Consider the following 20,378-nt stretch of genomic DNA (forward strand, 5'->3'; position numbering starts at 1 on the left):
ATCCTGCCACGATGGATGGCAGTGCCCTCGCCGCAGGGCGACATGGCCTTCCACCAGGTAGCTTGCGCTGCACACCCAGGCCCGCGTCAGGCCCGATGTTGAGAAAGGCCTCCTGACGCTGCCAGGTGTGTTACATCAAAGATGCACCTGGACGAGAAGCAGTTTGGGAGTCGGACACAAGAGGATTAATACCTCGACTCCACCGTCAGCCAAGCACACAACCTCATGTCTGCCCCAAGGCGCCACACGCTGGCAATGGCGTGGCACCTGACTCCCGAGCCCCGGGCTGGAGGCTTCACCTGCCGCGGTGTCCAGGACCTCGTCTCCACGAGGCGAGCGCTGGTGGCCGGCAGCCCCGATCGCAGCTGCTGAGAGAGAAGGCATCCCGGTCCCAGCACCTGGTGTGGCACACGCCGGGGGGGTGGGGGGGGGGGGCACAATCAGATGCTCCCACCCAGGACTCTGCACCTGAAGCAGGTGGTACAAAGGGACGGGGACGGAGAAGAATGCCGCTGAGTGAACGGCGGTGCCTGCCCACGTGAGGCCTGGCTGGCGCCAGCAGGTGCACCCCCCGGGCACCCACAGCACGGCGGTGCCTCCCTCTCCTGTGGGGCGGTTCTTGCGACAGCTCTGACCCCCCAGCTCTGACTCCTTGGGTGACTGCTGGACATTCTTCCAATAACTGCTTTCTCCGCTCAAGCTCTTCTTTGCAACCACACGGGCCGAGGTAGAACGAATCTGACAACCCCTGGCTTTCAGAAGCGTTAAGAGGACAGAAATAAAACATCAAAGCAGCTAAACCACAGAGGTGATCGCTCAGAAAAGGAGACTTACAGAGACTCCCACTGCGAAGTGCTCGTGCACGCGTCTGCCCCTCCTCTCACCCTGACCTTCAGGACGGAGCCGCGGTCCTGGGCACACAGCTTTGTCTACTTGCTGGACACACAGGAGGACACTACCCCAGAACACTATCGATTTTCCCTGTGTTGTTCTGTTGACAGCTTCATCTGCTCTTGAATTTCTCTCAGCTTCTTGGAAACCCGAAGAGCGTGGATTCTCACGAGTCCTCAGCCTCCAGTACAGGCTAACAAACCTTTATCACGGGTCCACCATGCGCAAGGCGCCCTGCTCTGCATTTGTAGCGTGAAGACACAGCAGACAGAGTAGGATTCAAATCCAACGGACACGTTTCTAATTTGAGCTTGAAAATTGTATTTTTTTAATGTAAAACACCCCAGTGATTATTTTGTGAGTGTTCTGGGCTCTATACGACCTATTCTAGTAGCACAAAACCAGCAGGCTCGGGGAGGCAGGCCGCAGCCAGAAGCAGACCCCAGACAGGCTCTGTGTGGCCCTCAGGGCACGGCGTGAAGGCTTTCAACTGGTTCCTCAAAACTGGATTTCTATCAGGATTGGAGGATCTGCCCCCCACCCCGTCCCCCCGCGTGGCCACCACACAGTGACGAGACAGGGGTTCCCGCAGCACCTGCTCCTGCGGTCAGGCCCCGGCTCGGCGAGGATGTAGCTTCTGACCTACTTCGCTCATCTGCCACCTGCCCGGCCCCCGGGGCACTCGACTTCAGGATTCCTGTTTCAGATGCAACACAGAGGGGGCTTCGAGGAAACGGACGCACGCACTTCAGATGCTTCCCAGCTTCCTTCCTCCATGGGGGAAGACATCCTCTCCCACTTCAAACATTCCCTGAATTGTAGACTTTGCAGAAACACCACATTTCTAAACTGCAGTATCGCTCAGGTCATCCTCACATCAAGTATTCACCCGTCAATCTTTGCCTGGTGGAGATGGTGCGATGCCTCCCCATCCCCCTCCACCCGTCAGGCACGGGGAGGGTGTGGAGACATGTGTCTAGGTCACTCGGGAACAAGCAGCAAGGTCCTTCAAATGCTCCTGCCTGGTCCCCTGGGGGCTCCGAGGGTGAGCGTCTGCCTTCAGCTCAGCGTGAAGGCGTGGCCCCGGGGTCCCAGGATCAAGTCTGCATGGGGCTCCCCGCCAGGAGCCTGCTTCTCCCTCTGCCTGTGTCTCTGCCTCTCTCTGTGTGGGTCTCTCAGGAATAAATAAATAAAATCTTAAAAAAAAAAAAAAAAAAAAAAAAAAACAGAAACCAAGAAAACACTGTTGCTTAGTAGAGCTCCTAGTGAAGGCTCGAAAGAAGGCATGAGCGAGGCACCAGCACAGTGGAGGACGACGGAGGGGCGGCGAGGCCCACACCCGTCCACACCACGTCCAGCCCCGGGGCAGGCTCTTCTCCTGCACAGCTTGGCCAGCCCAGCCCAGCCCAGCACACCCCCGTCCTCTCCACGTCCTCCCTGCGCCCGACAGGAGGCTGGACGGACTGTGTCCCGGGCACTGCAGGGCCGCAAGGGGGAAGCTTACATGTCCGGGGGCCAGGCCATGGGAGGGCCGCGGGAGGGATGGAGGAGGGATGTGGGATGGCCACAGGAGGGATGCGAGGGCCGCAGGAGGGATGCAGGACAGCCGCAGGAGGGCCGCGGGAGGGATGGGGGAGGGCTGCGGGGATGCAGGAGGGCTGTGGGAGGAATGAGGGAGGGCCGCAGGAGGGATAAGGGAGGGATAAGGGAGGGTCGCGGGAGGGATGCGGCCGCAGAGGCAGCAGGGGCTCGAGTGGACCCTGCGCGGGCCGGAGGCAGCAATATGTGGGTAACGGGCAGGCCCGGCTGCCTCTGCCACTGCCACGCGGCCTGGACAGCTGGGCCTCCCGGGTCTCCTGGCCCCTCGGAGCGCGCAGCAGAGACGACAGCGGCTGCACGGTGCCGGGCCGGAGGGACAGCGGCCAGGAAGGCTGCGGGGACCTCGGCAGCCAGCCCGGCTCTCCTCCAGCAGGAGGCCCGAGCACAGGGCAGTGGCTTCAAGACCCCACCGTCTCACCCCGTCCCCGCTGGACGCGGAGCAGCAGCATAGGGTCCCCACCGTCCCACCCCGTCCCCCCGGCAGGAACAGCCCCTTGGGAGGCCGCTCATGGTCTCCGTCCCTCCAAAGCAAGGCGGGTAAGAGCCGCAGGTCAGTGACGGGAAGCCGGGCAGCCGGTGCGGAGCGGAGCGCAGGGGAAGGGCCATCGTGGGCCCAGCTCCCCTGAACTTCCTCTGTGAATAAACCCAGAAACAGTCCAACGTGAACCCTCGTGAGCACAGCTCAGGGATGCCTGAGCATCCTCAGGCATGCCACCCCCTCACATGTCAACTTCCCTTTAAAAGTGAAAACGGGGCACCGGGTGGCCTCGTGGGCGGAGCACCCGACTCTCGATTTGGGCTCGGGCTGTGATCCGGGTCCTGGGAGCGAGTCCCACCTCGGCCCGCCCCGCCCCCACTGCGTTCGCGCTCGCTCTTGCTCTCCGTCTCTCGCTCTCCCCCAAATAAATAAATAAATCTTTCTTTAAAAAGTGCCATTAGGGACCCAGTGGGAGTGCTACGGCCCTCCGCCCGCGCCCACGGAGGGGCGTACTGAGCGCGCCGAGCCTGCGGGGGTCTCCGCCACTGCTCCAGGCCCAGCAGGCGCTGCCGCCCACGATCCCTCTGGACAAGCGCACGCCCTAAGCAGCCTGCCCCTGGCAGGAAGGCCTCGGGTCCGACTGCACACATCAGTCATCTCTTGCCGACCCAGCCTTGGATCAAATTACTGACAAAAAGTAGGAAAACAAACGGCTGCCGCATGGATGCGGTTTGGTTCATGACAAATCCTTTCTCCCTCAGTGTCCACGGACATACGGGAAACCCCAAAATGTAAAAAGATAAACACGTGTTGATGAGGCCGTCTTCCCAGAGCCCAGGTTCTCTGCCCCCGAGAAACATCACGTCTGCCTCACCTGTCGAGACGTTAAGGGAATGCACCAAACATGAAGAAAAGACAGAGGCTACGAGTCAGAAGAACACAAACCAACAAAAGCAAACAAGAACCTGGACGTAATTCAAAACAAAGCCCAGCAGCGTCTCCGTTTCTCTACAGCCAGTGCTGTTGTGTGTGGGAAGGTTGCACACAGCGAGCACTGAACAAGCCCAGCGCCCCCGAGTGCTGGCGAGTAACTGTAGCAAACGACAGGTAACAGGGTCACATCCCTGTGCACTGGGCCCCTACTGTGTGCCAGGTGCCGGGCTGAGCACCAGACGTACCCGGTACACAGGGACGCGCACACACACAGCAGAGACGTGAAAACCCACCTGTTAGCACAGACGTGAACTCATGTATACACGTAGGTATTAATTGTGTGTAAAACCTCATTTAACCCCTAAAATAACTCTGAGCCAAACCACAGCCGCAATTTACAGATGAGAAAACCAAGGCCTAGAAGGCATAGAAGGCGAAGTAAACTCCCCAAGGTCCCCACCAGGGCTCTCACACGCCACTCGCCAAAGGAGGAGCAATGACAACCCAACAGCCACACAGGAAAACCAGAGGGGGACGACCCCTGCCGTGCGTTCCACAGAAGTTCTGACCACGGGTCGTCTCTTTCCCTAGAGACAGGAGCGCGTGCGAGGCCCGCCCCCCCCCCCCCCCCCCCCGGCGGGAAGGCCACCGCCTCCAAGGCTCACGTTCCTCCTTCTAGTCAGAAGGAAGCAACTCCTGAAACTGCTGCCCCAGGGTTGGACTCATACCCAGGGACGCGGGTACTGCGTAGACGGGGCGGCCCAAGCACCCAGCAGCCCCCTCTGCTGAGGCCCGTCGGCCGCCTGGACCCCAACATCCTCACTTCCCACAACACGAAGGTCAAAATGCACAACTCCCTGCACATAAATGACAGACTTCACCGGACTCAAGCGTCGTGGGCAGTACGCTAAAGGTGTCAGCGGGCGGGGGGCGCAGCAGGTGACCGGCGGGCCTCAACCAGACCACCACAGGCATTTGCTCCGCACATACGTGTGCGCGTGTGCACGTACACATACGTTACTTTTTCTTTCCAAAACCCACACACGTGCGCACACACGCACAGAGCAGGTTCCACTGCTGAAACCACGACGGCGAGCTCACCGAAACACGGTGAGGAAACAGTAGGAAACACGGTACCTCAGGGAACGGCACCTGTTAATCTTTTAAGTGAAGCTGTGGTTGTGGAGGTCTGCGGGTTGGAAAGAGATCCTTTTGTTCTGCTCTCCTCCGTGTTCTGTAGGGGCTACTGTCCTCTGCCCTCTTCATCCCCCTTGTCCGCAGCATGCAGTAGGGAGTAAGCCGCAGGACTGCCTCCACCACGAAGAGCTTGGAAGGCTAACAGAGAAGCTTCCAGAAAGCTTTCTGAGGGCCCCTCCCCCACAAGCACGGGCTCCAGGGCCCACACCGACCTGCAGAGCCGCAGCCCAAGCGTGGGCAGAAAAGCATCGCCGGTGCCCTCCAAGGCTTTTCTTAGTTCTGCGGGAAATCTAGAGGAAACTGAAGCAACGCGGTGTGACCGCTCACGCAGACCTCTTCCCGGACTGTGCGGCTCCCAGCACCCCAGCTCCGCTCCCCCCAAGCCTGAGCACCACCCAGGGGCATCCCACCCCCCGTCAGACTCAGGGTCCCCCAGAGCCACAGAGCAGCCGGTGAGCCCACCCTCAGGCCGGCACCCACCAGCCCCCGGCTGCTGATCCAAGGGCGCCCACAGCAAGGGGGTGCACATGCCAACGCGGCCCCCACGGCAGGGGAGACCCCACCTCCCTCGACAGGAGCGAGGCCGGGCCAGCCCTTACGGACTCCAGAGAGACCGGCTCAGCATCAAGGCCGTGGCCTCCACCGGGGGCGCAGACCCCGGGGCCCTGCATGAGGAGCCAGCAGCTGTGAACCCCTGGGGCGCACGGCTCCCGGAGCCTGCACTCAGCCTGCCCCCCGCACTGCCAGCGGCGCCCACAGCTGCAGCGGGAGGGACGCACGCCTCCCTGCGGGGAGGCCCAACGCACAAATGCCGCCCTCTCCTCTCCCCGTCGGGCAAGGGCCGGCCCACAGTGGGCAAGGCAGTTCGGTCGCGTCCACCCGAAGGGCAGTTCCTTCCCGGAGGAGAAACGCGGTAGTTCCCAATCTCTACCCGATGAGGGCGCCTGTTCATGACACTCTGGGGTCACAAAGGGCAAGGCTGTGGTCTGTCTCCTGCAGGTTGTGAATCACAGAATCATCCAGCCTGTAAGCATAAGGCTTGACGTCACTGCTGGGGGCATCCCCGCGACGACGCCCCCCCCCACCGCAGAGGACAGGCTGCAGCTGACCCCACCCAGTGCAACCTCGGGGCGGCCCTGGGGCCACTGAGCTCAATCCCTTGGAACCGAGGAACGGCTGGGCTCCCCCCCCAGCCCCGAGTCCAGCAAGCTAGGGCTCCAGCTAGGGCTCCGCGCCCCGGGAGCACGCGCGCTCCGGCCAAGACCCGACCCTGTAGTCTCTGCAAGGAACAGCTGCAGTTCTGCTCTTAATGACAAGAAGAAAGGATAAATACGTATACACACGCACATCTCTTCCTCTACTGACCCTCAGAATTTAGAAAGCCTTCGGGAAGCCTTGGGGTGGTTCAGTGGCACGGAGGGTAACTAAGGAAACCTCTCGCTCCGACTGGGGCCAGAGCCTCGAAAGCAGACGTGTCACCGCAGCACCAGCTCGATAATCGCCGGGGAGGACAGAACCCAGGAGACCTCGCCCGGACGCCGGTCGGCGCACTTGTCATCGTCTGGTCCCTGCTTGCGAGTCACAGACACAGCTCGGAGAGCCCGCTCACTGCCAGACACGTCAAGAGACCAGGAGATGCCTGGGAAGGCACACGGAAGAGAAAGAAGAACACAGAGGAAGGCAGGGGCTGCTGATTAAATGGCGAGGGTCCCTCCCTAACCTGCAAGAATCTCCAGTGTAGGGACGCGTGGGGACTCAGTGGTGGAGTGTCTGCTGTCGGCCCTGGGATCGAGTCCCACATCGGGCTCCCTGTATGGAGCCTGCTTCTCCCTCTGCCTGTGTCTCTGCCTCTCTGTGTGTCTCATGAATAAATACATAAAGTATCTTAAAAAAAAAAAAAAAGAATCCCCAACATATCTGTATTTGCTGTTTTGCTGTTTTTAAAAACGCAACAAACAAACAGGCATCTCCGCGGGGCTGGGCTTCCTATTCTCCATCTCAAGACAAAATGAGAAGTAGCCCTCGGTGGTCTGGGGCTCGAGCAGGAAGAGTGAGTTAAGTGACTTTCTAGGCTTTGGAGACCCAGGGCTCTCACTTCCTCAACGGCTCACAGAGCAACAGAAAGCCCAGGCTCTCAAGCAGAAAGCGAGCTCTGGGTTTTGCCCGGCCGTTCCTGCAGGGGAGAGGCGCGGGGCCGGCCTGCAGGGCAGCAGGCCGCACGGAGGCAGAGGCTTCCTGCCCCTGCGGTGCCGCCCAGAGCCGCAGGTCCTCGAACGCTGCTACCTCGTCGTCACCAGGCCAGGAGCCACCCCGCGGGCCCTCTGGGGGCCGCACCCCCTCTCGGGGGCTACGCTCCACGGAGCGGGAGGGCAGCACGTGGGCTGGACAGAGGACGTGTCACCACAAGGGCCACACCAGGAAATCGTCACCCAAGGTCGTCAGCCTCTATCAAAAGAACCACACTCACCCCGAAAAACTGCCCGATTTCGGCACAGACCTGCTCTCACAATTAAGGTTACTTTTTTTTACCAGAGTTTCTGACCCACTCTGGAGCATTTACCAGGGATCAAATCACAAATAGGCCCGGTGTCCAGGCCCGGCCCTCGGGAATGCCCTCTGTGGGTGGCCAAGGACAGCGGCATTAAAGCCTATTATTACGCTTTCCATGTAAGAAGGCTTAATGTGTCAGCTGCATTTTAATCTAAGGATTATGCGCTCACTCTCGGAAAAATTCCTTTTAGAAAGATCAATAAAGACTGTTTTTAAGGCTCCTTATTTTTTTGTCTCAAAGCCCAATTATTTATAAATTTTTTGGCATTTTATATCCAAAATGAGATGAGAGCCTTTAACTAAATAAGAAGAGGCAGCTGCTACGCAGTTAACAAGAAAGCCGAGGTCTCTGCTGAGACCACCTACGTATACGTCACGTCTTAAGAAGGAGGGGATGCCAGGGCCGGCCCGGGGGCAGCAGCAATGCCAGCAGCCCTGCCCTGCAGGGTACGACTTCCACGTCCACTTCCTGTTAAAGACGGGGAAATGACACACAGGCCGTCTCTCTCCTAAAGCCCCAAACAAGAACAAGGAATGCTTTTCAAAGCATAAAGCCACAGGGACAGACAACAGGAGAGGTTAAGAGTTGAGCCTGTTTGGAGCTACAGGTCGGAGAGAGTCTCGCAACCCACCTGGCAGGCCCAAGAGCCCAGGTGTGCGCATCCGTGACGCCTCACGGCCAAGCATGCACAGTCAGAGCAAGCGTCCGACGCCAAAGGAGGAAACAGGAGGGAGAGAAAGCAACGTAGCAGAAATTACATAATGCAGGGAGGGGAGGGGCTTCAAAGAGAAAGAAGAAACGTGATTAACCCCCGCGGAGAACTCCGAGAAAATACCCCGTCCTGAAATCACAAGATTCTGCAACCCGGAGATCCGGAGATCGCCACCCGGAAACACAGAGCTGTCAGAAAATGCAACCAGAAAATGTGACGACGGCAACAGAAGACGAGAAAGTGAGGCGGGAAGACGGTCGGCGCGGCGTCCAGGACAGGACGGCCACAGGGCAGGTAAGCCGCGTTAACAGGAACATCAGAGAAGATGGAGAGGAGGTCCGTAACGACTTCGAGAAAATTTCTGAAAACGAAGGACATGAGTTTCCAGCCTCGGGGTGCCCAGTGGATCGCAGCTCAGTAAATGAAAGGAGCCCCCACCCCGCCCGCCAAGGAATATTACCACGACATTTCAGAACACTAAGAACTGAGAGTCGGGGAGAGGAGGGAAAGTGAGGCCCACGCGGGCCGGGCAGCCGAAGGCCGGGCTCCACCGCGCTGGAAGCCAGGGGACAAGGCCCAGGCCTTCCCCGCCCTGAGGCTCGGAGGCCTCCATGCGCGACGTCACGGCCAGCCAGGCTGGAAACCAGTGTGACCCTCTCAGACGCTTAAGGACTCCTACGTCAACCTCCCCGACTTGTTGGGAAGGTTCCAGAAGATGTGGTCCACCAGAAAAGGGAGAGAGGAGAGAAGAGGTCATGAGGGAAGCAGGAAGCCGGTCCTGGAGCGGGACAAGGCAGCCCAGAGCGGCGTGGAGACGCAGGCCAGGCAGGAGCCCGCAGCAGAGGCTCCGTCCACACGTGAAACTCATGAAATACCTCATGTCTTCAGATACCGGGAGAAGAGTCTCAGGGAAGGTAAATTAGCGATTTGCACACACTTTTAAAACCAGACAATGACTGGGGCAGTGGGTGGCTCAGCCCGTTAAGCCTCCACCTCTTGGTTCTAGCTCAGGTCGTGACCTCAGGGTTCTGGATCGAGCCCCACATCGGGCCCCACGCTCAGCAAGGAGTCTGCTTGAGACCCTCTCCCTCTGCACACCTCACCGCTGCTCTCTCTCCCTGTCTCTAAAATAAGTTAAAAAAAAAAACTTAATTATTAAATCCAAGAAAAGCAAAATCCGTGTGCCTGAAATCTGTGGTCACACTTGCTCTCTGTCTCTCAAAATACCTGGCTGTGCTGCACCCACCCTTCTCGTGATAAGACGCTCGCGGGAAGAGATCAAGCAGGGGATGGCGCAGGTGCTGGCATGAGTACGGTCGTGGAACGAGCAGAGCAGGCCTGTGGCCCCTCGGCCGCATCGCCTCTGCCTCCGCACCGTCACCCACAGGACGAGCTCACGGCGCCGTGGAGAACGCGGAGTAGGATCAAGAGAAGAACTCTCCGTTGCTGACACGCAGGAAACAGGATCGCCCGGGGTCTCCCACCTTTAAAATGCAGTCAAGTGAAGACGATGGAGGAACCACTAATATTTAATCCCAGACGGCTCAGCAAGGCAGGGAGCTCCCGCAGAACTGAGAACACAGCAAGCAGGGTTCAACCTCCAGACCTCCCATGATCCCCACGAGGACGGGGCAAGCCGGGGGTCGTTTCTAGAGAATCCGCAGCTGAGCCCTCCATTCTCGGGACAGGGCTGTTCTGTGGAGAGGTGGTGCTGGAATCGGTACTCAGAACAGCACCGCCTCCATCCAGGGACCACCGAACACGGCGTGTTCACACACAGGAGGTGACGGAGGACTCCAAGCTTTGATTCCCGAAGACATCCACACGGCACACAGTTTCTCAGCAGAAGGAACCCGAACTGAAGACAGAGGCGCCGCTGACACAGACGTGTTCATTCAAGAAACCTCAGCGCCTCCCACACGCCAGGCAGCAGCGGCGGGGGACCAGGGCCAAGGCCGCCGCAGGGCAAACGCGTGGGTCTGGCCACAAAGCCAGCTTTGGGAGTTTCGAGAGCACCAGGCCTCTCCCAAAGCCCTGCAGGCAGGCCCAGCCCCGCGGAACCCCCCACGCTGCCCCCTGCGTGCGCAGCCACAGATCCGACATGTGCCATCGCCCACGGGGAGACCTGAGGTTTCCAGGGTGTGGAGCCCACAGCGAGGACAAAGACATCACTGTCCCTGTCCTCGGGGAGCAGGGGGCCTCCTCCGACGTCTGGGTCGCTCTGAGGTCTGTGCGCCGGGGCAAGCCTCCCTCGGGAAGCTAGTGTGAGCAGTTTCTCCATAAAACACTCTCACACCGTGGGGGGATACTCTTAAGGACGAAGCTGGTGTCTGGTCCCAACAGGGCAGCCGAGGCCTTGGCGGCACCAACCCACACCAACCCACGCCAACCCAAGCCTGTCTCCGACAGAAGGTGCGTCCTCACCCAGCACACCTGCAGCCTCAGCCCCTCCGGCCCACGCAAGGCTCTGCTTCCTCTGAGGTCCAAACCCTGGATCTGATGGAAAATCAGCCAACATTCCCGGGCGAGTGCCAACCCCACACCAGGCTGACCTTCCCGAGCGGGCGCTCACCACCGCAGCACAGTTTTCCTCGCAGAAACGCGCCTCTGGAGCCCAAGACACGCCTGCGGACACTGGGTTTAGGGGAAGCCAAGACCCTCCCGCAAGCAGACACAGAAGCAATGCGCCCCCCCCCCCGGGCCCTCCCAGGGGCCCCCAGCAGACTACTCTGCTCCCTGGACCTCCTGTGACTCCACACACCCTATCATTACAAAGACCAGCGGGGGAACAAGGAGCAAGTCGGGAGACCCGGCCGCGGCACGTGTCACCCGAGGAGGACACCCTGCGGGCAGGGCTGCTGTGAGAGTTACCGACCTAATGAGGGACATGGACCAGCCGCCAGGCCCCGCTCTCAGCGTCCTGCAACCACCAAGCAACGCAGCCCCTCCCAGAGCCCGGCAGGTGGACGCTTTTCTCTCCAAGGCTAAGCTGAGGGGAGCCGGCGGGGGGGGGGGGGGGGGGGGGGGGGGAGTCATCAAAACCGCACGTTGCCAGCGACGCGCAAGCTGGCCGCTCCCTGACCCCTCCCCCTGATGCCGCCCTCAGGCCACGCAGGAGAGCACAGCTAAGAAGGCTTTGCAAACCGTAATAAGGTGCAAGTATTATTATTATTATCGTGCCAGCACCCCGTGACCCTCGGGACCCCAGCCCCATTTCTGGAGGGAAGCACTGCCATGAACCAGCGCTTCATCCCCAGCTGAACACGCGTGGACCGTGGGTTCCCGGCACGAAGGACGCGACCCAGGCAGGACAGGCCCCTGGCCCGGTCCCAGGGGCAGACCCGCACTAGACACAGGGTCAGGAACGCGGCCTGCGTCCCGGGGGACCCCTCATCAGTGTGGACTCGAAGCTTCCCGGAGCCCCCGTTCGGAGCCCCTCCTGAGGTCAGGTCCACGCCTGGACGGCCAGCTGAGTCAACACGCCCCCCCCGCAGACACCTGGGCTGCGGTTCCACGCGGAGGGGGTCCCGGTTGTAAGGACGGAAGGTCCAGTTCTCCCGACGCCACAGACCAGGCGACGTGGCTCACCCTCGCGGCGTCTCCGGCAGCTTCCCCGTAACCACAGCAGTGAGGCCTGCGGTTCCCGCCACAGACAACGTGCGGACTACGTGGGTCTTCTCGGTTCTCCTTTCACTGACCCCTAAACCCGCAGCACCATAAAAAATTACTCGTGAAGCCTGGGATCGAATCTGCACACACATTTTAAACACAGAAGCAGAAAGCGCGAGTGGCCACGTACCCTTCCCTCCTCAGAGAGACAAGCGACACCTTCACTTTAACTACGGCAAGTGGACAAGCCGGTGCGGAGCGACGGGCCCGGGAGCCGCCGGGCAGGGACAGCACCGCCACCCACGTGGCTGCCCGAGAGGCGGGGGGCGTCCCAGCGCGCCGGGGGCTCCTGGGGCAAGGAGTGAACACGGTACACCAGGACGTCACGCACTCCCTCATCTTTAAATCGTCACTGATTATCATCGATCGTTACACGCAGCTAGGCTACCGTAACTACGACGTCCGAGCGCGTGGTCAGGCGCAGGCTGGGGCAGGCCACGCAGCCAGGACGGCTTACGAGGGTCCGTGCAGACGGGTCACGGGCACCGCCGGTCTGTGGATGGCAGCGGGGGTGACGACGGGGCGCAGACTCACCCCTAACACACCTACGCACACGCGTGGAAACGCTAACGGGGGCAAAGCAACAGAGAAACCGTTCCACCCGCGTGCCCGTGCCCGTGTCCTCTACGGCCTCCGTTAACTTTTACAGCCTCACGAAGGCAAACAGGTCAGCCTGTGACAGACGGACGCACCTGTCACACACTCCAAGCTCTATCACCTCGTAGGCTGTTCTGCTGAGTTTAGTGTTTTCTACTCAGGTAGCCTGCGACGGGAGGTCCGCCTGGCTTGCCGGGACAGGCATGTTGAAGCCCGTGGCCCTCGCCGGACACGCTGCCTTCGAGAGTCTGTGGTCACCGCAGGGAGACAGACACACGGCCATTTCCCCATCGCCCGTACGACACTCACCTTACAGCGGAGGCAGCCCTTACGTTACGGGCAGCGCTCACCAAATTTATAAAATAAGTGTAACCAACACACTCTCTTAAAATCGAGGACTTGGGCGATTCCATCTCCATTTTATGGTTTTGTTCTGATGCATAAAAAGCACAACCCTCGAGCGGAGCGTCCAGTTCACAGGAGCCTCCTGTAAGTCCCACAAGGGCGAGAGCCACATCTGACTGCCGCCGTGCAGTGGCTTCCCCGTAAATAAAGGGATTAGAATTAAACAGGCTCAGACGATTGAAGACTACAGAGGTGACCACCACCACGGCCCTGCTCTATGACGTAGAGGAGGAGCTGTCAAACGCCTGGGAAAGGGCCCAATGGTGAACCTGTGAGGCCTCGTGGGCCCCGCGACCACCGCTGGAGCTCCTCGACCCCGCAGCCTCACACCCCTCCACTCTGCAGCTGCGGCACAAAAGCAGTCCTGGGCGAGCCATAAACAAGTGAGCACGACCGCGCTTGAATAAAACTTTATTTACAAAAACCAGATATGGCCATAAACACATCCAAATCCCATGGGAACCACTTCCTTACAAGGAACATTCTAGTCCCTAAAGGTTCGAAGCCAGGGCCTTGCAGAATTCAGGCGGACGTGGGCCAGGCCTCTGTGCTGGGACTCTCGGGTGCCCGGCCCCCTTCCTGTCCTGGGGCAGGCCCCACCCACACAGCCTCTGAGCCTACCTGCCGACCCCCCAGCACAGCCGGCTTCCAGGGAGGTGCCCCCTGGCCCACCCAGCACAGGTGCTCAAGAGCACTCTCCTCCGCCAACACCTAACAGCAGCGCCTACCGACTAAACATCCCCTGACTGCCCACGGGCTGACACGGCACACGCCCGCCTGCGGGGCTGCAGAAAACCCGAGCCAGCAGGGAGCAAAGTGCAAAGGGACATGCGGAGTCCCGGGAGGAGCGCAGCACTCACTACGGGACTTGAAAAACCACAGGCTTCTCCTGCCCGAGCCTGCGCCTTGCGTCTGTCACCTGGATTCCTCACTCATGACCTCAGAAGCTGAGCACGGGCTGCGCGACCAGCACTGCCCTGCTGTCGGCACAAGGACGAAACCCTGCGTGGCCCTCATTCTGCTGGGGAGGCTCCGGGGAGGGGAACCCCCCACAAAATTACCCGTATGTAATGGACTCAAGAAACCGTTTCATGCTCACACAACAGGATGCTCCATGGCAATGAGCAGCAACAGTCTGTAACTATACGCGACGATACGGGCAACGTAATACACGGTGGGCGGGAAAAGCCAGACACAAAACACCACCAACTGCACTGAAGGCCACACACGCACACATGCGCACTTGGGAGTCAGGAGCGTGGTTCCCGCGGGGCGAGGTGGTGTCCAGGGTCCGGAGGGGGGCACATCCTGCCCCCTGATCAGGGCTGGCCACACGGAGCGCTCGGGCTGTGAGAGTACCCTCAGCCGGAGGCTTAGCAAGGTGTGTCCTTTCTGTTCACATCCCGTTTCAACGGAGAAAAACCACTAGCCCAGGAGCAGAGGGCTAACTGAACCCCACACGGGGCCCCGGCACCTTCCTCTTCTCCGTCCACCCCACACGGAGCCCATGTCCTCATCATCATCTTCTCAAGGTCCAACCAGAGGCCAAAAAGCAAAAACCACACCGGATCATGCTGACAACGACAACTCCTGTCACGGCTCCTTCACGATGTCAGAGTCTTGCAAAGAAACCTCACCCGTCACTAACTCTGTGTTCCACATAAAACACGAGGATGTAAGAGGCCTCCACGGCCCTATCCGGCTCACTTCAATACACTTCTTTTAAAATAATGCTCCAGGGATGCCCGGGCGGCTCAGCGGTTGAGCGTCTGCCTTAGGCTCAGGCCATGACCCCGGGGTCCTGGGATCGAGTCCTGCATCGGGCTCCCCGCAGGGAGCCTGCTTCTCCCTCAGCCTGGGTCTCTGCCTCTCTCTTCGTGTCTCTCATGGATAAATACAATCTTAAATTAAATAAATAAATAAAATGAAATACCGCTCTAAATGGGCAAGTGTAGTTCGTACACACCCAACAAAGTGCCCAGGTTCCCAGGGCCCACGTGAGGGAGACACCACAAACACACAGCTGAGAACATGGAACAGCAGGCAGCCGCCCGCCGTGCAGAACCACCGAGCGGTGGCAAGTGATGGCGTGGCTGGCCATGATGTGTAACAACCTACAGCTCTAATCACAGTGAACACATCGTTAGGGTTTTATGGAAAGTTTCAGTTCAAGTAGTCCAGTCACAGCGTTGGAAGCCCCTGCGAATGTCTCAAACGCTGGTTTCAACACAGTAACCTCGACGTGACGTTACCAGCTGGCCGTCTCACGCTCTCCTGGGAGTTCAGGTGAAAAACCCTGGGAAGACCTTCGATCACATGCAAGCCCAGAGACCGGTCTACTCGTGAATGCTGACAGGGAAGAGCAGTGGTCAGACCCATGGACCTAACGCCGGATGCCACCGCACGGGTGCAGGCGGGCAGAGACCACGGGAGGGTAACGTGGCCGTCCTCTTAGGCGGGGCACATGTGCAAGTGCACATCCCAGTCCTAATATGCAAACGTCCCTCATATCAAGCAAATTCATACTTCCTATCCGCCTTTAAATAAATCCCTGTTTGGGATTTCAAACATTTTTGAAACACGACTTTATTTACATCAGCTGTGAAAGGATCATAAATTCAAAATCACACCTTTTAATAGGAAATTATAACCATTTAATTAAATGACTCCACACCACATAGTTTATGAATGTTCTAAAATGCCTCTCAGGGGCAAATGTCCCCCCTTTCAGGAGCTACAGCCCTAAGAACGTAGGATGAAACGTCATGATGCCTGCAGCTTAGTTTCACCTTCCACGCTTCAGCAGAAAAACGTACGAGCCCGCACACACGCACACGCGCGTCTGTGGCAAGATGCTGCCTGCTAGCTGTAGGTGGTGGATGCCCCCAATCTCCTGCACAGCCTTTTAGCGCTTACGTAGGTCTCATGTCTCTATGATAAAAAGGTGCACAAAAACGTGTACTCACCCTTCAAGCGGATGGCCGACGTCTTCTCCTCATCAAGAGCGAAAGGCTAACTACTCCCAAAGGCACATTTGAGGCCGCTCATGCTGCCCTCATCCTGCAAGCGTAAGTGAAACAACACGTTACCACCAAGGATTTTTATTAAATTAGAGCTATTTCGGTTGACATATGTGACAAGCCTCTGGATTAAAACGGGTCTGTAAATATTTGTCTTTAAGCAAAGAGAAAAGTGAAGAGAAAAAAACTGATCCATCACATCCTGAACGTGGGAAACAACCGTCAGCCTCACCCCCTCTCGGCACTTTTAACGAAGAAACTCCTGATTAAGTTTAACTCACACCCATTTGAAGCCAGACGCATGTGACGCAGCCCAAACCTGCCCTGGGAAGAGAAGCGGAGCCTCCGGGGCCAGAGCCGGACCGTGGATCCCGCAGACACCACGGGGGCCCTGCCCCGTGCACACTCAGGACCGACCCCCACGAGCTCCAGCCACACCGCGGCCTGTGCGTGCCTCCGTACGCACCCACCATGGCGCACGTCCTCCCGCGGCCTGTGACGCAGGCAGAGCTTATGGGTTCCGCTTTCCGAGGACGCAGCCAAGTGTCGCAGACGACGCAGGACAAGGATGCTGGACGAGAAAACACCGGAGGGGGAACCTCTGCTTAGATCTTCTGACCCCAGGCTCAAGGCTGCCTCAGCCTACAGGCGCCCCCACCCCACCCGACGCTCTCTGAAAGCCAACCTCAAGGCCAAGAGGGCAAACACATCCACACGCCCCTTTGGGGGGGGGGTGCACTGCATTTTGTTCTCTGAGGAATAATCATTGTTGGGGCGCCCGGGTGGTTCAGGTGGTGGTGCAGTGTCTGCCTTCAGCTCAGGTCATGACCTCAGGGTCCCGAGATCGAGTCCCACATCAGGCTCCCTGCAGGGAGCCTGCTTCTCCCTCGGCCTGTGTGTCTCTGCCTTTCTCATGAATAAATAAAATCTTAAAAAAAAAAAAAAATCCACAAACGGTTTTCCCTCTGAGTGGACGCACGTCTAGGGTCCCATCTTCCTGCGCTCACATCTAACGGGATTAACTCCCCTGCACTCCAGCCAAATTCAAGGCTAAAGCAGGAGAGTCCAATCACCTCAACACAATAGTGCTGGGTTGTGTCAGCAGAGCGCTGATCACGTGTCTAATATTTTCACCTATGAGACCGTCACTCGCAGTAACCAACTTTAGTTGCAGTAACCCTACAAAAAATACTCAGGTTTCCTTTATACGAGAAGATGTCCCTTTTATAGTTTAGCTAATTCAATTTCTTAGGTGGCAACAGCCATTTTCACAATAATGATTTATGAGTCTAGTAAAAACATGCAATCAAACTTTTCCATTGGCAGGAAATACAAAAACTGAGAAATTCTTTCCATGTGGGCAGGAAGGAGAGGAAATGTCACTGGATCTCAAGGAGGCTCACGTCAGGTCACCGAAAACAGTGGGGCCGGTGACCAGAATCGGGTCGTTCCAGCTCAGATTCTTGACAGTTCTGGTTTCCTTACACCCGTTGACCCCCGTGGGGTGGGAACCATCATCACACCCATGTTACAGGTGAAGGAGAGTGAGGTGCAGAAGCGGTTACGCTGTGCACAGTGGCGCTGCTGGTGAGCGGAGGCTGTCTCCCCCAGAGTGCAGCCTCCTACGCCCCTCGGGCAGCGCCTTCAGTCCAAGGCCACCAGAAGGCCCGCCACGGTCACGACCGCAGCGGCGGCTACACCGAGCCGAGCACTAGCCGTGGGCCACACCTTCTTTGGCTCCAGAGTCTCAGCGATTCTGCCAAAACCGCACAGGCCACCAAGTAAGAAGGGGGAGATGCCACGTGAACCCCGTGTTGGACCTCCGAGTTCCGCTCTGTCGGTGGGCCTCCTGGACCTACTCAAGGTGCCTGGCCCGGGCCTGTGGTGGCACGTGCTGGGAGGAGGCGTGCCGGCCTCCTTGGTGACTGGTGGGCAGACGCCGCCAGGCCCCCGGCTGGGGATACTGAGGCAGGCCACAGTCAGAGCCCCGGGGCTCAGACCGCCTCCACACGGGTCACGCAGGGCGCGGCAGCCGGCCTCCCACACAACGTCCCCACCTGTGAAGTGGGGCCCCTGCTGTGTGGCTGTGGGTTCCAGACACCTGCCGGAGGAACGGGCCCGCGCAGGGTGGGCATCACACCCACGCCTGAGTAGGAGAGCATGACGCCAGTGACGGGCCAGGCAAGGCCGGGAGCCCACGGCAGCCCGGCCTTGCTCTCACATCCACAGCCTCGCGCGGCGCACGGCAGGTGGGCTGACGACCCGCACAAGGTCACTGCTGCATCACACAGCTCTGGCTCAGTTTCCTCTCCCGTCCTGCCCTCAACAGAAGAACCCTGCCAGCTGATCACCCGGCGATACTCCTAACGGTCAGACACTTGTCACGTAGCACTGGAGCCGCGACGGACTCTAAGGAATAAACATTTGGCTCATTCGGCTCTTCTATTACCGGCTTTAGAAAATCTTGGGCACTCATCTCAAAAAGCAACATCTCTTCAAAGTACTTCCGGTTTCCTGGAAATCATCCCAAATGAGCTCGCCAACAAAGAGAACATCTGACTAAATGGCTAGCAAATGACAGATTAAAAAATTTCCAGCAACAGTGGCTCAGGGCGTGATCCCGGGGCTCTGGGATCGAGTCCCGCGTCAGGCTCCCTGCTCAGCGGGGAGCCTGCTTCTCCCTCTGCCTCTGCCCCCCTCCTCTCTCCAGCTCATGCTTGCTCACATGCTCTCAAATATTTTTTTTAAAAAGTTAAAGAATTAATTGGCTGATTTAGTTATGCTACCGGATAAATATAAAGATTGCAAAACTGGGGGGGCGGGGGGGGTAATGACGTGTGGCTTCTGGAACAGAGCGTCCAGTCAGCCAGCAGCAAGCTCCACGCCCCGGCCCTACTGCATCTACCGGGAAGGGAGCGGCCCTGACCAGCCCTGGTGTGCGGGCTCGGGGGGGTGGGGAGGAGGAGCAGCGGGGCGGTCTCCAGGTCTGCAGCCTCCCTCCCCAAGAGCAGAGCCCGCAGATGCGAGGACGCGCGGAGGCCCCGGCCCGCTCCCACACGCACATCCCCCCACCCCAGCCCGGCCTCGCCGATCACGCTGCGGCGGCTCCACGCAGAGCAGGTTTCGGGAAGGTCAGACTGCTCCCCGCCCCCGTACGGCCTCCTCGCTGTGCTGAGCGCCTCCCACGTGGCACACAGCACGCCAGGCCGCAAGAAGAAGGCGGTTTTTGCCGTGATCAGAGCGTGTCCCTCGGGAAGCGCGGAGGAGCCGGGGAGCCGGGGGGGACGAGCGCGGCAGGTGCAGCACCTGCGGGGTGGCGCTGGCCGGGCTGCGGGAGGGGGGCAGCAGGGGGCTCTCCCATGGCCGGGAGCTGGGAAGGACGGACCGCCGGGGAAGGGACAGACCGCAGAGACTCACAGCTGCTGCGCTCGGGCTCTCTCCCAGGGGCACGTCCCGGCAGGACCTGCACATGAGCACCGCTGCAGCCTGGAAGGGACGTGACGGCAGCCGAGAGGATGGAAGGAAGGAGGTCAGCGCAGAGAGCGGGCAGGAGGGTGCAGGCTGCGGGCCGGATAAATGCGAGAGAGAATCCAGACAGCAAACGACCTTCCCTGGTGCCTGGAAGGGCGCGGCGGCACCCGAGAAGCCACCGCAGACGGCCCCCGGGCTGCCCCGACGACCCGCAGGGGACGGGCGCTTTCACGAGGTCCCGGAGGGGGGCCAGAGCCGCTGGCAAGGCGACCTCGCGGGCGGAGCTCAGTCCGCACACCCGTGACCGGCCGGTGCCTCGGGTGCCCCAGCACGCGGCTGCTCCCTTCAAGCCCACGGCAGCGGGACTGCGAGAGCGGAAGGTGGAGGCCAAAGCTCAGTGCCACGCTCCTACCTCCTGGGCAGTGAGAATGGAGCTCACCTCAGAGGGCGAGGCTGCCCCCAGGCCCGCAGCCACCCCCCCGCCCCGCCAGAGGGGAACCTCGGGGCCCTGCTCCCCGGCCCGCGCCTTCCCCCAGCGCTCCCTTCTGGCCACAGGCTGCAGGCGCCCTGCACCCCCAGGAACACGGCTCCCAGCGCGGAGCTCTGCTCCCGGCCGGCGGCCTCCAGTCCGTTCCACCTCCCACCTCCGAGGCTGCAGGGACAGGGAGACCGTCCTGGTTTCCACAGGAGCATTTCCGAATCACGGCCCCACAGCCCGCACGTCCCAGGGGCCCTCGAGGTTCCCGGAGGACGGGCCTCACTGGCCTCACAACTGTATCCCCGGCGGAGAGACCAGCAAGATATTCTCCCCTCCTGCAAGGTGCTCTCCTGTGATGACGTCACGTCGGGGAGGAC

General features: G+C 59.6%; 1 protein-coding gene across 6 annotated transcripts in view; it reads right to left on the minus strand.

The window, feature by feature from the left end:
* Nucleotides 1–20,378, minus strand: part of SGMS1 (sphingomyelin synthase 1) — a 251,242-nt gene that overhangs the window by 213,016 nt on the left and 17,848 nt on the right. For 3 of the 6 annotated variants that reach the window (XM_025441443.3, XM_025441442.3, XM_025441448.3), the window contains one exon: nucleotides 15,999–16,092. The gene's annotated coding sequence lies outside the window, so the exon portion shown is untranslated. Of the gene's footprint in view, nucleotides 1–15,998; nucleotides 16,099–20,378 lie in introns of those variants that run through there. The other 3 variants (XM_025441446.3, XM_025441445.3, XM_049101770.1) reach the window with 1 other exon arrangement.

The sequence above is a fragment of the Canis lupus genome, chromosome 26, assembly GCF_003254725.2.
Source record: "Canis lupus dingo isolate Sandy chromosome 26, ASM325472v2, whole genome shotgun sequence".
Lineage (NCBI taxonomy): Eukaryota > Metazoa > Chordata > Mammalia > Carnivora > Canidae > Canis > Canis lupus.